Source organism: Atractosteus spatula, chromosome 2 (assembly GCF_055471065.1).
Source record: "Atractosteus spatula isolate fAtrSpa1 chromosome 2, fAtrSpa1.hap1, whole genome shotgun sequence".
Classification (NCBI taxonomy): domain Eukaryota; kingdom Metazoa; phylum Chordata; class Actinopteri; order Semionotiformes; family Lepisosteidae; genus Atractosteus; species Atractosteus spatula.
The window spans coordinates 45,551,526-45,567,107 of NC_142707.1; the positions used below are offsets into that span (position 1 = coordinate 45,551,526).

The 15,582-nt window shown below is 40.5% G+C and overlaps 1 protein-coding gene across 1 annotated transcript in view; it reads left to right on the top strand.

Annotated features, from left to right (window-relative positions):
* The window catches only part of foxo3b (forkhead box O3b), an 82,601-nt gene that overhangs the window by 55,477 nt on the left and 11,542 nt on the right, over nt 1-15,582 (top strand). The gene's annotated exons all lie outside the window — the stretch shown is intronic.

Genomic DNA, 15,582 nt, shown 5'->3' on the forward strand with positions numbered 1-15,582 from the left:
AATTCTTCTAGGTCTTTTAAATTAATCAATTAACAATTCATAAAAAATAATAACCTGTAAAACCAACCAGGTACTATACATTGCATATGAAATGATATTTTTGGCCTTGTTTTTTTATGCAGGAATCAGGCGTTTAAACTTCTTGGGGAGTGATAGCATCTTCTCAGTGGATGGGTTGCTGATTAACGTTGTTCTTTTATTCAGTGGCAACACTAACAAGAAGTACGAATCCAAGATGAAACTGTCCTGTACAGAACGTACTTTTGATTGTGAAATGCAGAGCCTGTGAAATTTCAAAACTGAGTTTAAAAAAGAACTGCCTCTCGGGCTACAGTGATAGAAATCTGTTTATATGTAGCAGTTTTTACTTGACTACCATGTAGTCCTGTGTGCATGTTGTTCTGCCTGTATTGTATTGTTGTACTGTAATGTATCTTATTGGGCTTTGTTATAAGGTCTTTATTATTATTTGCTGTTCTGCAATCTGTACATTGTGTGAAAATGTTGTCTATTGTACAGTAGACATTCTGAGAGAACAGGGCGAATAAGAATCCCAATATACTTGTACATATGGCAAATAAACTCCTCTCTACAGTTAACTGCGTTTATCTGTAGCTTTGGCAGTCGTGTCTGAGGAGGTCATGTTGGCTAGAAGATGTCAACTTGTCCAGTGTTGTACTGTTATGTGAGCCTGGTCTTTGTCTCACACTGAAGGGGCATGATGTGTCCGTAGACACACAGCTAATACAACAGAGCACAGCTGTGTGGCATGGGAAAGCTACTTGCAACTTCACAAACGAGAACTCTTCAGGCTCTGTACGAGTGCTAGCAGCCGTGATCATCAATTTGGGGGAACATCTGACAAAATTCCTCACAAGCACAGAAACTTCTCCTGTTGAAAATTGTAATTGCTTGCAATTTGTATTGATGGTTTCTTTTATGCATGTACAGTACAATAAGCCCATTGGCTAATTAGTGGAATTGTAAGTCTCTGCATTGTTCTCAAACTTTTATTATTTCATTACTTCATTTTTTAAATCAACCTAGACTTGATGCAAATGCGTGAGATTTTCAGACTCGGGCATGAGACCCATTGCATGAGACTTGAGAATGTAATGTGATTACATAACATTGCTGCTGCTGACTGGAAAATGACCTTGCCGTGTATTACTGTATGAAACAGTATTTCAATATGGAAACATATTGTGAACAATTTTGTCAGCCTTCACACATTTGATGGCCGGCCAGTGTTGGTTATTGGCCCTCCTGGCCTGAATACAGCTGTGGGAAACCCATGAAGTGTGTATGTACAGTATGTGTTCTTTAATTGTTTTTTCACATTGGCACCCATGGGCCTACTGAGGCTCATTACTTAAAGACTCTGTGCATTTTGAAGACATAAGAATAATGACGTTCTTAACAGCAGGGCTTCTTATGCACAAAGCTTTCACTTGGCGGGGGACAAAATTAACAGTTTTGTTCCTTTCTCTCTACAAGACAGCTGCACCCATTCTCGACAATTTCCAGGAAGGGAAAGGAAAATAAGGCACTTTTTGAATACATTAATCAAAACTTTGACGTGCGACTTGATCTTTCATTCCATACACGAGAACAAAAGGCCTCAGGCCGAGAAGCTATTTTGCAGCGCAGTGCAGAGCGGCCCATTAGATTCTGAAATTTGACTACGCCTGTTACAACCAGCCAGTTTCAGTGGCCCGTAGACTTTGTTTCTGTTCAGAAGCACGCAAGCCCTCTTCTTGCCTGTTTGTTCCTCTGAAGTGACTCATTGTGCAGATTGCTGTCATCTACCTTAAGAATGTTAGACAATGCGTTCTGCGAGATCATTATTTAGGAGGGAGATGATTAGATTAGGTTACTAAATTTAGATCACTTCTGCATTCAACCAAGATTAAACACAACGGTTCACCGCGTATTAGAATATGCATTTCTTTTTTTAAACAAGGTGTGACTCCGATATGTGTCAGTCAAAGTTATTGTGAAATAAATGAAGGATCATTTTTTTTTGCAGCTGGAAAAAAGGGGTGAATTTCACACCAGAGCCACAGTGACAGGCTGGAGCTCATCATGGTTACTGTAGTGTTGAGTTGACTAGACAGCTTGAGACCCTTCCCCCCCTCTACCAGACATTCGTCCTTCGCAGACATTAGCCCCCGGAAACGCTGGTTGCCACTGGAGCACCTGGGGTAGAGAACCTCATTCAAGGGGCAACAAGCTACTGTATAAACCCACAACTGGCTAATCATGAGTCCAAAAGCTAGCCCACTATGCAGCGTGGCCATATTGTACTGCATGCACTGACATTTTATCGAACTGATATGACATACGTTCATTACTCTCAATAACATTTGTCGTCAACAAGGCTGATTGAGTTGCGATCTACTGTGAAAGTCACAGGTGAGCATTGTGTGTGGCTGCTGTTGGTAGCAATACAAACTGTACATTTGCACCAGGTACAGATTTCTCTTGTAGAGCCTGGACACATGCACATGTCTCTGAGCCCTACATGGCACATGTTGTCCCAGTTTATCCCACAAATATTCATTGGGGCTCACTGTCGCATTCTCATCCTTCAAGAAAGCCGTTGACACATGAGCCCAGAATGTCGTCAGGATGAGCCTAAGGCAGCAAGTGAGCTCCCAGTACTTCATTTTCCATCCCTCTGTTTTTTTATGGTAATACTGCACGCCATGTAAGTAAATCACTCTCCCCGGGCCTTGCTATGAGCGAGTATTTCCTTGCTTGTATATCACGGGGTCCAATAAATAAAAAAATAATGAAGATCAGTGCAAAGATGAGGTTTTAGGGCAAATGTGTTTCAAAAATCAGAAAGGAATTGAGACAGAATATTTAACAATGTACTTTTTGTCCCTGTAATTTAGAGGTGTCTTCTAGCAACAGTGTCAGCCTTCTCTTTCGCCCCTCCATTCATATAAAGTAGTGCCCCTGCCGGGATTCAGTCCAGGTCACTGTTATATGCAGTCACTACATTATTTTTGGAGCTAATTCAGGTAGAAGGGTGCTTCTGCATTTCATTATCGAGGAGCTTTTTACATATACCAGTGGTAAACTAACTATCATGGTGTCAATATAAATGATTAAGGCAATTAAAATAATAGACGTTTCCAGAATCTGTTTGCTCATATCTCACATACAGTGCCTTGCGAAAGTATTCGGCCCCCTTGAACTTTTCAACCTTTTGCCACATTTCAGGCTTCAAACATAAAGATATAAATTTTTTATTTTATGTGAAGAATCACCAACAAGTGGGACACAATTGTGAAGTGGAACGAAATCTATTGGATTTTTGAAACTTTTTTAACTAATAAAAAAATGAAAAGTGGGGCGTGCAAAATTATTCGGCCCCTTTACTTTCAGTGCAGCAAACTCACTCCAGAAGTTCAGCGAGGATCTCTGAATGATCCAATGTTGTCCTAAATGACTGATGGTGATAAATAGAATCCACCTGTGTGTAATCAAGTCTCTGTATAAATGCACCTGCTCTGTGATAGTCTCAAGGTTCTGTTGAAAGCGCAGAGAGCATCATGAAGACCAAGGAACACACCAGGCAGGTCCGTAATACTGTTGTGGAGAAGTTTAAAGCCAGATTTGGATACAAAAAGATTTCCCAAGCTTCAAACATCCCAAGGAGCACTGTGCAAGCGATCATCTTGAAATGGAAGGAGTATCAGACCACTGCAAATCTACCAAGACCTGGCCGTCCCTCTAAACTTTCAGCTCAGACAAGGAGAAGACTGATCAGAGATGCAGCCAAGAGGCCCATGATCACTCTGGATGAACTGCAGAGAACTACAGCTGAGGTGGGAGAGTCTGTCCATAGGACAACAATCAGTCTTACACTGCACAAATCTGGCCTTTATGGAAGAGTGGCAAGAAGAAAGCCATTTCTCAAAGATATCCATAAAAAGTCTCGTCTAAAGTTTGCCACAAGCCACCTGGGAGACACCCCAAACATGTGGAAGAAGGTGCTCTGGTCAGATGAAACCAAAATCGAACTTTTTGGCCACAATGCAAAACGATATGTTTGGCGTAAAAGCAACACAGCTCATCACCCTCAACACACCATCCCCACTGTCAAACATGGTGGTGGCAGCATCATGGTTTGGGCCTGCTTTTCTTCAGCAGGGACAGGGAAGATGGTTAAAATTGAGGGGAAGATGGATGCAGCCAAATACAGGACCATTCTGGATGAAAACCTGTTGGAGTCTGCAAAAGACCTGAAACTGGGACGGAGATTTATCTTCCAACAAGACAATGATCCCAAACATACAGCAAAATCTACAAAGGAATGGTTCACAAATAAACGTATCCAGGTGTTTGAATGGCCAAGTCAAAGTCCAGACCTGAATCCAATCGAGAATCTGTGGAAAGAGCTGAAAACTGCTGTTCACAAACGCTCTCCATCCAACCTCACTGAGCTCGAGCTGTTTTGCAAGGAAGAATGGGCAAGAATTTCAGTCTCTCGATGTGCAAAACTGATAGAGACATACCCCAAGCGACTTGCAGCTGTAATCGCAGCAAAAGGTGGCTCTACAAAGTATTAACGCAAGGGGGCCGAATAATTTTGCACGCCCCACTTTTCATTTTTTTATTAGTTAAAAAAGTTTCAAAAATCCAATAGATTTCGTTCCACTTCACAATTGTGTCCCACTTGTTGGTGATTCTTCACATAAAATAAAAAAATTATATCTTTATGTTTGAAGCCTGAAATGTGGCAAAAGGTTGAAAAGTTCAAGGGGGCCGAATACTTTCGCAAGGCACTGTATGTGTATGAGAAGAAAAGAATATAAGAAAGGGGTTGGCACAGTGGCACAGTGGCACAGTGGCACAGTGGCTAGCATTGCTGCCCCGCAGTGCTGGAGCCCTGGGTATTTTCCAGACCTGGGGTGCTCTCTGTGTGGAGTTGGTATGTTCTCTCCAGGTGCTCCAGTTTCCTCTCACAGTCCAAAGACATGCTAGTAGGTTCAGGTGGCTTCTGGGAAAATTGGTCCTGGTGTAAGTGTGTGCGTGTCTGTATGTGCCTGCGATGGACTGGTATCCCACCCAGGGTGTACCCCACCTTGTGCCAGTTGCTTGCTGGGATAGGCTCCTGCTCCCCTGCAACCCTAATTTGGATGAAACAGTTACAAAATGAATGAATGGATGCTCGGTGGGTAATTGATCCAAGAATCTCCTCCAGCCATTTCTTGAAAGAAACCAGGATATCTGGCTTCACAGCTGTTACCACACTCCCTCCTGTTCTTGGTTTTAAATCCACGTCCACATAGTCTCCACTTTTGTCCTCTGGTTCATAAGCCTGTTCGAGGTTTTCGACTCGGTATACCCTGTGACTCTGTTCTGTCTGTGTATTAAGGGGGGGGGGGGGGCTATTTGGGTCAGTGGCTCTGCATACAGCTGGGGGGCTGGGACGTTTAGGGGGAAGGAAGATCTTGTGCTGTGGCTGCCTCACCATCAGCGCTGTGGCAGGGGGTTTGACCTACAGAAGAACTCCCAAGAGCGGAGATCCAGTGGCTGGCAGGGAGTTGCCGTTAGTCCTCTGGCCTCGTGCAAGAACACAGAGACAGCCAGGACTGGGCCGGAAAGGCACATTGGGCTGCATGGAATGGAATGTTCTCTCTTGCGCTCCAAAAATCACAACAGCTGGGAATGAGGCTAGTGTGTAGGGTCGCTGTAAAAATAACTTTTCTTCAGCCATATCACAACCTCACTGGTTTATTTATAACCTAGAAGTTAAGGTGCCGGCAATGCAGAGCACTTACAGTATGTGTACCGCATAAGTGCCTTTGAGCTGCATTTTCTGCACTGTATGTATGGGACTGTATTCACTATAAGCCCTTTTTTAAATCTTGTGTGCAAAACATTAAAGTTTTGTGCTGAAGTCACACTCTCATGTGCACTGCGGCCCAATAAAACACATCAAGTGTTACTTATTATAGAGCAGTTCCTCCCCTTTGTGGTCCCCCTGTTTCACAGGCCTCTCATGGGCGTGTAGAAACTGTGAATTCTGGTGACTCCTGGAAGTTCCAGAAATGCTTCAATTTACTGTGGTCATAAAATTAAAGCCTTTAGCACCACATGCTCCTAGGTTACAACATGATGAATACCACTGATTTTTTTTTCCTGGGCTGATTGCAAAATACGTGTCTTTTGTAAATACAGTAATTCCTTAGCCAGGAAGGCTTTATGTGTTCATATCTATCAATATTGCTGTTAGAATTACTTTGAAAGCTGCATCTATACATGTACTACATTCAGTACAGTAAGCATGTGTTAACAATCCATCACTTATGTCCTCTTTGATAATATAGAATTTAGTCAGGTTGACTGTAGTGAAACTTAAAACCAGGAGCACAGCTGTTCCAGTGTTTTCCAATTTGTTCCCAAGTTGTTGCTTGGGAGCAATTTGGAAAACAGTGTTCAATGGCTTTTTAACAACACAAAGAATTATTTTGGAAGCAGTTTCTAAGTATTTGAAAAGCCTGTACTGTTCTACTGTTCTGGACAGTCATTTTAAAAAAATCATGTTAAATTAAAGGATCATCTGAGGTTATTTTTTTACCTTTCATCCTCCAAGTTTTTTATTGCTATGGAAAAATGCCAAAGGGCCAGTTTTACAGTACTTTCATGGGACTTCACCACACCGGAGATCAGATTAATTTCTTACGCAGTTAGAATGTGACACTTCTCAAGAATCCATTGTAAAAACGTAACCTTGCACGAAGGCATGACCATAATAGTTGAAATGGTCTGCATGCAAAACTAATCATTAACTTATTTGGCTGACTCTTTTATCCACAATGACTTACGATTACACCCATTTATACAGCTGGGGATTTCTCTGAAGCAATTCAGGCGAAGGACTTTGCTCAAGGATACAACAGCAGTGTCTCACCTGAATGGAACTGAACCCAGAGCCTTCACATTCAGAGCCATAACCACTGCAGAATTTCAAAATCCAGTCAGCCCCAACTGGAGCAAAGTGAGTAAGAAGACAGTCGAAACTGGAATCAGATGCCCGGTTGGCAGGGACAGGTAGCCTTAAAAGAGCTTTAAGTAGGAAGCTGCGTCTGCATGCGTAGGCTGCAAAGAAACAGGTAAAGGTGTATTCCATGCTGAAAGGAAAAGAAAAAGGACACAACATTTTGGCTGTGGTATTTTGGCTCCACAGCTGAAGTACCATGTCTCTTTTCTTTTCCTTTCAGCATTCCTTTCACCTGTTCCTTAAAAGAGCTTTGACCTCTCTCCCTCAGTGGTCTAGATGTTTTTAAGCTTTCTCAGTTGGAAGTGCTCCTTGTCCCAACCCCTTCGTTCAAGAAAGAGGCACCTGTGTTTATAGTTGCATAACCGAGTGCTGGCTGGCTTACAGTGAGCTGCTCTCCCAGAAAATGCTGATTTTTGCATCTGTCGGAGTCAACACTGAGAGCTGCAAGCAGATTCTCAGAGCAGCTGGAGAAACAGGAATACTCTGAGTGCTAAATTAAGAAGCCAGAGAAGATTATTTGGTCTGTGCTTCACTGAGTCATATTTATTGCTTTTTGTATTCCACAAATTGTACCGAACTGGGCGACAGTGGTAGAAACATAAGCCAAGTGCTCTCCGTGTTTTATTAAAGCCACATTAGAATGTAGCTGATTTTGTGTAAACATGTAACACTTGTAACTTTAAACACATGAGACATCAAAACATGCCGGTCTTTGTAATGTGTGGAACTCTTTTTAATACTGTATTTTTTGGGGTTATTCTAAGTGCCATTTTAATTCTTCACTTTATCTCAAAGAGCGTCCTTTGCATATTTCCTGAGCTGTGTCACAGGCCTATAGTCTAATAATAGGTCATATCCAGACTTTTTACTCTCATATGTACATTTTATGTTTAGAAAATGCCACACTCATTTTGAAGATGTGATCTCCATTCAAGCTGCAGTTTAGACCAGGTGTTTAACCTCAGAACTGTTGTCTGACTGGCATCACTCATGCCTGTTGTATAGAAAGGTCTTTCTCCAAACCTTTATGTGATGAAAGTGTCTGTAGTTTCTGGGACCTTTATGTAAAACATTTACCTTCATGATAAAAAATAGAGGGTGATATTAAGGTTTTTTTTTTGCATGACTGAGAGTGTCAAACTGCTTTTTTTTACAGGGCTCAGTTCTTATCGGCTCAGTTGTGTATGGCGTCACTTGCATTGTTAGCAAATTTTTTGGTCCTCGTTGCTATCCTGACCTTTCATTTTCTGTCGTGTCAATACAATTTTTCAAAGAAGTGATACTTTCAGCTGAGGTTATTTAAGACGAATTCGGTGTTCCATTTGTGCCTAACCCACTGAACTCCCTTTCACTTCATCAGCACTCTTTCTGCCTTTATTTGTTTTAAACCCCATACTAGAACTGCTACATTCTTGAGTTTGGACTCTTTTAGGTTCTTTTACACAAAAGGCTTACCCGTAGCGATCTGAGAAAAGGAATATTTTCTCAGGATTGAACATGAATGTTTGATTTAAGGTTGCTGTCAAAAGGAGAGATGTGAATGCAGTTCCCTTTATATTAGTGACTATAATGTACCCAGAAAGGGGCAGCTGTGCCTCATCTTACAAAACCTCTGCCACAGGCCAGGGACTGAGGCCTGCAGTTACACAATCCTCCTCTGAAGAAAAGAGTGGATTTTTAGTTGCACTGCTGACAGTGATAAATTGATACCACATGTTGATCCCAGACAAAAAGACCTCTGTATTCTAGTGGAAGTCCTTGCAGCTGGTGTCTTGAGTTGATGGTCCAACCCTGCAAGGTAACCTTGGTTTGGAAGAGACCCAAAACAGGCAAAGTGGATTAAAAAAAAACCTGCTGGGCACGGGAATCTATCCGTTACACATTAACTTGAAGCGGAGTGAAAAAGAAGAATTTTTGTCGTCCCTGAGAACAAGCTTCCTTCAAGTGTTTTGGAGACTCACAGACTCACTGTTTTGCAGCACAGAAAAAAGAGAGTTTCTGAATTACTGAGCTCCTGGCTCTGTTAGCTGTTTTTCTTAATGGTTTTGGGGAAAGCCCAAGATGAGCAAGTGCTGTAAACACACTCCAGTCACGCTGCCCGCTGTAGTTCATTACAGACTAAAAGCAGGATTTGCTTCCAGTGAAACAGTGCTGATGGATGTGAAATCTTGTCTGGGTGTTGGACAGGGATGTGGCTCACAGCATCAGAAATAGATTCAGTGGTTCCAATGGCTGGTATTGACTCCTGAAACTTTATCCCATGTGTAAGTCCCTGATCAGTTTGCCTATCTTCAATTGTTCATTTTTATGTCATGTTTCTCCTCGTGTTCAACCAGGATCTTTGTGAAAAGGAATTGAGAATACAGTATTCTCTTTTTAAAAATATCCAGCAGCAGTTTAGATCACTGATGCATTTCATGCTTGATTTTATTCTTCATGTTATTTAAAATACACATTTTTCAAAAGCTTATAAGTTAATAGCCATTTCCTTTACTCGTTTTGTTTGATTGGAATATTGCATGTGCTTATACTGTAGGTCATGAGAGTCACAGAAAAATCTACAAGTGTGGCATGTGGTTTTCCATGTAATCAGTGGGTTTTGGTTGTGTTCCAAATATTGTCTTTGAGACCGAACTGGAGATCAGTTCCATGATGTCAGTGTATCAGGGCTGTGGTGTATATTTGTAGTGCAGTGGTAGACACAGATGTCTGCTCCAGAATACCAGTAGGCCAAGCACCAGCAATTGTATTTACTCAAAACAATTGTGCGGTGCTGGAGAGGAAGTAATCTCAGGGTCAGTAAGTTGTGTGATTTTTTTTAGGATTTTAAATTAAGCCCCGCAGTTTTCCAACTTACAAAATGATTTGGTTGCTGTTATTATTTCATTTTGAAAGTCTATGCTGCTTACCATTATGACAGACTTGGTACTCTGACTATAGAAGGGGCTATAAGTAGGATATGTTGAACAAATGAGTGGCTTATGATGCTGAATTTTATGTGTGTTGAGGTATGTCAGAGCAGGACAAAAATCATTGTCATTTTCATCACTTGCGACTTTCAGGTGGACCCTGCTAGGGCCTTCGTTTGATGAAACTCTGCAGCAGTAGCTGATGGTGTGTAGTTCACCCAGGAGTAACTGCAATTCAGTTTGGATTTTGTATCTACTAAAGGAGATACCATTGTGCTAATGATGACAACATTTGAACAAAGGGCCAGGTTCCACTGGTGCCATTTCTGAAACAATTATTTTTTTCATTTTTACAAGTGACTTTCTCGAAATACCTAGAACATGCAGCATAATCCACACATGGGCAACTCTCTCTAAAGGTCATGTTTTGTATGGTGGGACTAAGGGTCACTGGAATATGTTCAGTCAGTGCCACTGCAGTATCAATCACTCCTGCTGTTTCAGAAGAAGAAATAACTCCTTAGGATTGAAGTAATGGATATCATATGCATTGGATTAAACAGATGACTGGAAATAAACTGACTGGCCAGTTTATTTCCAATCATCTGGCCAGTTGAGATGTTGAAATTGAGACTTGACTAACTAGTGTGACAGATTTTACAATATAGTGTTTCGAGATAGATTTGGAAGCACAATGGTCATTCTGTCAAGCTGGGTTTCGATAAACACATTGCAAAGAAAAAAAACAGCAACATAGCCTTCAAATGTTCAAGCTCTTTACCTTGTCAGTGGCTAAACTCCATCAAGACTACAAGCTGAAGACTAATTTGGCAGACGCCCCCAGGAGGTGGATACAAACGTCTCCCTCAGTTCCAAGAGTGTGTTAAATAGGATGATATTATTTCAGCCAAATGTACTGTATTCAATAAGGATAGGTAATACAATAATGAAAGGTGTTTTTTTAATGAGCACTTTACCCTTAAAAGGTAAACTAGAGCACTTTAGTTTAATATAGCTGGCATTTTTAAGGGTAAGTTATGTTGAGAATACTGTGGTGTGGTGTAGTTATTCATTGGTATTTCTTGCCTAGTATTTCAAGTCAAAATCCAAAAAATAAAAAGGGAGATACAGATACAGCATATAAATCATTGTAATGTATTTAATACAGAATTTTTAAAACATGATTTTGAATTTAGGTTAATAAAGTATATCTTTTTTTCAATGCAATGAGCAATGTTTCCATGTCATGAAAGGCCAGATATGTCCTTACTGGTGTCCTTTTTGTATGAAGTCACCAAAGGTTATGTCCTGCAGTCGTGTGTGACACAGGTGGAGATTCCCTGTGACAGTGCTGTCTAGTGAACATGTTGTAAGTAAAGCAGTGCAAATCCTATCCTGCGAGTATCCCTATTGATTGAATGTACTGTATGCTGCAGTGTGATAAATCTTTGGAAGCAGTAGGACATGAGACAGAGATCCGTTCAGGAGCAGTAATGTTCCAAGTCCACATTTCGGAGCCTTCCCCTTCATTCAAACATCTGCACCTTGCAGAGCAAACACTAGGCCTAAAACAGGTGTAAAGAAAACAGTTTGAACAAGTTTATCAAGTGAAAGCATGCTAATAATTTCAATAATCAAAATACACTGATTGTATTGTATATGTAAAAGGGTATGTCTAAGTCTATAGGACCCTATTAAATTTGCTTTTAAACACATAGATAAAAATAAACAAATACACATGTAGTACCATAAAGAAATGTCTAAATGTAATAATAAAACATGGTTTAAATGTAAGATTTAATAAAAATGCTGATATTGAACCACATCCAGTTTAACAGCAGAATTTCAGCTCCGTTGTTCATTGTAACGTTTTGGAAATGCATTTTCAGCTGAGGTGGTACAGTGGATAGCATTGCTGCCTCACAGCGCTTGGGCCCTGGGTTCAGTTCTTGCCTGGGGTGCTGTCTGCATGGGGTTTGTGTGTTCATGTGAGTTTTGCTCCAAGTGCTCAGATTTCCTTCCACAGTCCAAAGCCATACTGTTAGATTAATTGACTTCTGGGACAGTGGGACAATTGGCCCTGGTGTGAGTGTGTGCGTGTGTGCCCTGAGGTGGGATAGCATCCTGTCCAGGGTGTCTCTTGCTTTGTTGCTCGTTGCTTGCCAGAGTAGGCTACTCCTGCTTCTCCACAACCCTGAATTGGAAGAAGCAGTAAGAAAATGGATGGATGGATTTTCAGCTGTATTGTAGTTTCTTTCACAGATGAATACGTTTGTTAATGGAAATGATTGCAGCGTAATGTTCTTACTTTTAATCCAAATTCTATAAAAATGGATCTGGACAGCTGATTAAAGTTTTTCTCTTATCAGAAACCTCGTAGATTTGTACCAGAAACTGCAGGAAACCAACATCAACAGACTGATTGGCCTTCCTTTCTAACTGAATTGTTGGCACTTTCCTGAAATGCCAAGACTGAGAGATCAGACATTCTTAGAGCCAACTAGTTACTGGTTACAATTTCTAGACAGAACAGTGACACAACTAAGATTTTCATCATTTAGAAAAGAAACAATTGATTGTGACTGAAAAACTGAGACGCGTGATTAAACAAACTTAGAACCTGATTGAGAAAGTGCCTGTGGTGCTTATTCTGCTAGTGGAACAATGACAGAAAAAACTGAAACTAAAGCCAGCCCCCAAAACAATACATTGCATTTGTAAAAACTAAAATCACTCAATAATTTACATTGCATTATTCCAAAGAACCACTGTGCACTGTTACCTCTGACACTTCAAAAACGTCTCAGAATGAATTCTAATTTTTTATTTGTAATGTAATAGTTGCACTAGCCTTTTTATTGCCAGTGCAGGTATACAGTACATGACAAATGAGTAATAGTAGGGTGGCAGAGTGGGTTATTGATTACTCTTGTTCAGCTGTTTTAAAATATTTGTTCTGTCAATTATACCACCCAAAAATATTAGGTTCCTTGTAAAAAAAACACCTCTTTGGTTTAAACAAGAGTACTGCAATAAAACTTTTTATCTGACTCCTGTGAGATCCTTTAAGAGATTACAGAGAGTTTAACACATGGTGTGTCCAGACCTGTGTGGAAAATCTGAAAGGAGTTAGATGAACATGGAAAAGGGTTATCTGAAGCAGCTGCTGGAAAGGTTTAAAACTGCTGAGAAGCATTTGTATTTGGAAGACCAGACTGCTCCTGATGTGGCACAGTCGCTAAACGCTTCTCATCAAAAGAAAAGGAAGCCTTCTCTCTCTTGCATCTGTATGTGAGCAGCTCCAGTTTGTGATTGTCCCTTTGCAAATCTTTTCTCTTATTTGCTGCTCATGCCTTCTAAGATAGTTTATGTTTTCAGAATAAATAAGCATCTAATACGTAAGAGTTTCAGTAGTAAACGAAAAAAGCATTATTTCAGCTTATTTTAACGACTTAACAAGAGTACTGACTACATAATAGCAAACAGAAAGGTTAAACAACAAAAAGGCAAATTATTCAAGTTGTATTTTCTTTTTAAATTTTCTTTTTATACCTTTCATTGCCCCACTACTAAATGTAGTGTGTATTTAATCAATTATTACACCAAACAATTTCTAGGCAGAGATACTGATAGTGATAGATAAAGGTTTAAAGATCTCTGAACATTTTCCCCCTCTCTTTCTTTAGTTTCAGCTTGGAGTTAAACAAATTCATTTTATGGCAGTTAATAAACTGCATAAAAATCATACAGTTCTTAAGAAGTACCCTACTTCCTAGGTATTGAATATGAATGTCCACAACAATTGCTAAGGCTTAGGTTTGTGGATTGTGTTGAGCCAGTGATTACTTTATACACTTTCAAAACCTAGGCCCAGTGATGGGGCCTTAAGCCAAGATGGCCACCTGGTAATTGGAAAGTGACTGATAAGAGTCTAAACTAGGTGGGAAGCAAGGGATTTAGTCTGTGTATGACTTCAAACTGAGAAGGAGAGATAATGAGACCTCCACAGACAGGGATTCTACCTTGAAATAGACCATACTGAGCATCAAAGCTTCTGGCTGGTTGCCAGGGTGAGTCTAGACAGCACCAGTTGAGTCACAAGTAAAGCCAGTGTTACAAGAGCTTCAGACAGACAGACAAGTGGTCTCAGAAAGAGAGTGAAAGATAATTATTTTGCTTTACTCTCTTTTGTCACTGCATCATACCACATTCTTTTGTAGTTTTTCTCTGTCTCTTACACCTCACTGCTCTTGCTCTGACTGATCCTGTTTGGCCAGGGACAACTCTCTATAACAAACCTTGACATCCCTGACACAGAAACAGTCAGTTTGCTGTTTTACTGGGAGCTGTCGAGTAAGTCTATGCCTAACGTCAAGTAAGAGAGACAAAGAGAGATGGAAGTCAAAGAGCAATTTGAATAAAAATTGCCTAGTGAATGGTCGAGAGTTAGTGAAGAGAGAGCTGGATGCTGTGGAGTGAGGTAGATTTAACATACACATAGTTAATGAGATGAACAGAAGATCAGGAGAGTGTGATGAGACAGAAGCTGTGTGTGAGAAGAGACCCGCAAAGACCTGGAGATGGACGCAGCTCAATCAGTTCTCACTGGAAGAGCAGCTATGTAAGAGACCAAGGATCTCGAAGGAGTTCCAAACTGAGCTGTAGAGAAAAGACAGTCCACTTCAAAGATCAAAAGATAAGAATACCCTGGCAGCAGAAAGAAAGGCTCGGCTTGTTACACTGCATTACTGTATGAATGAGAGTATGAACCCATCCCTCCTGTTCATAAAGACACATAGTACTAATAAAAATCAAACAGGTCTAAATGCAGTTAATACCCTTCTGATAACAGGCTCAGATGAAATGCTGTGTGTAGGGAGGGTGAGTTTTATTGTGATTTGGTCATTGCAGTATACTGGAAAAACTGTCCTAGGCTTTTCCTTTGAGCATGGCAGAGGATGTGAGGTCGGGGATTGACAGCCCATTTGGCTAGAGAGGCCTTATCTTGATCTGCGTCCTGACAGAAGGCGGTTGCATAACCGAGCTGAACTCAGAGAAGGCTTTGGTGCCTTAGCAAAAGGCTGTTTCAGTGGGGTTTTTTAGGCATTTTAAGTGTCTCCAAACAGACTTTAAAACATATTGAAAAAATGTGACAGAGTACCAATGTTGAGCTTAGCTATAGACTTTTTTTCCCCAAAGTGCCTTCTTGGGAAATTTGTCATTGCTAATTAAGGCACATGAACTTATAACTGTCAAACGGTTAAGGACCTTGAGCAAAGGCTAAATTGATTATTTAAAAAAAAAACTTTGCATTGGGAGTCTTAGACTTTCTGTAATGTAAAATTATCATCATGTGCCTTTTCAAAAATGTATGAGCTGGTAGGAAAAACATATTTCAGCTTGACTCAGAATGTTCACAGGGCCTTTTTAAATATAAACACATCTGGTCTTTTCATGTTGTCCCCCAATAAATCTATCCACCATGACCTTTTCTGTTGTTCAAAGAGGCCGCACAGAAAACAAAATTGTGATCTTCCAGATATATCCTGGCTGTTGCATCATTATTGTACTTTTTGTTATTTTTGGCTTATTCGCCTCTAATGTAACACAGTCCTTTTTCCACACATCTGCGGTCATAAATTCTTGCCACAA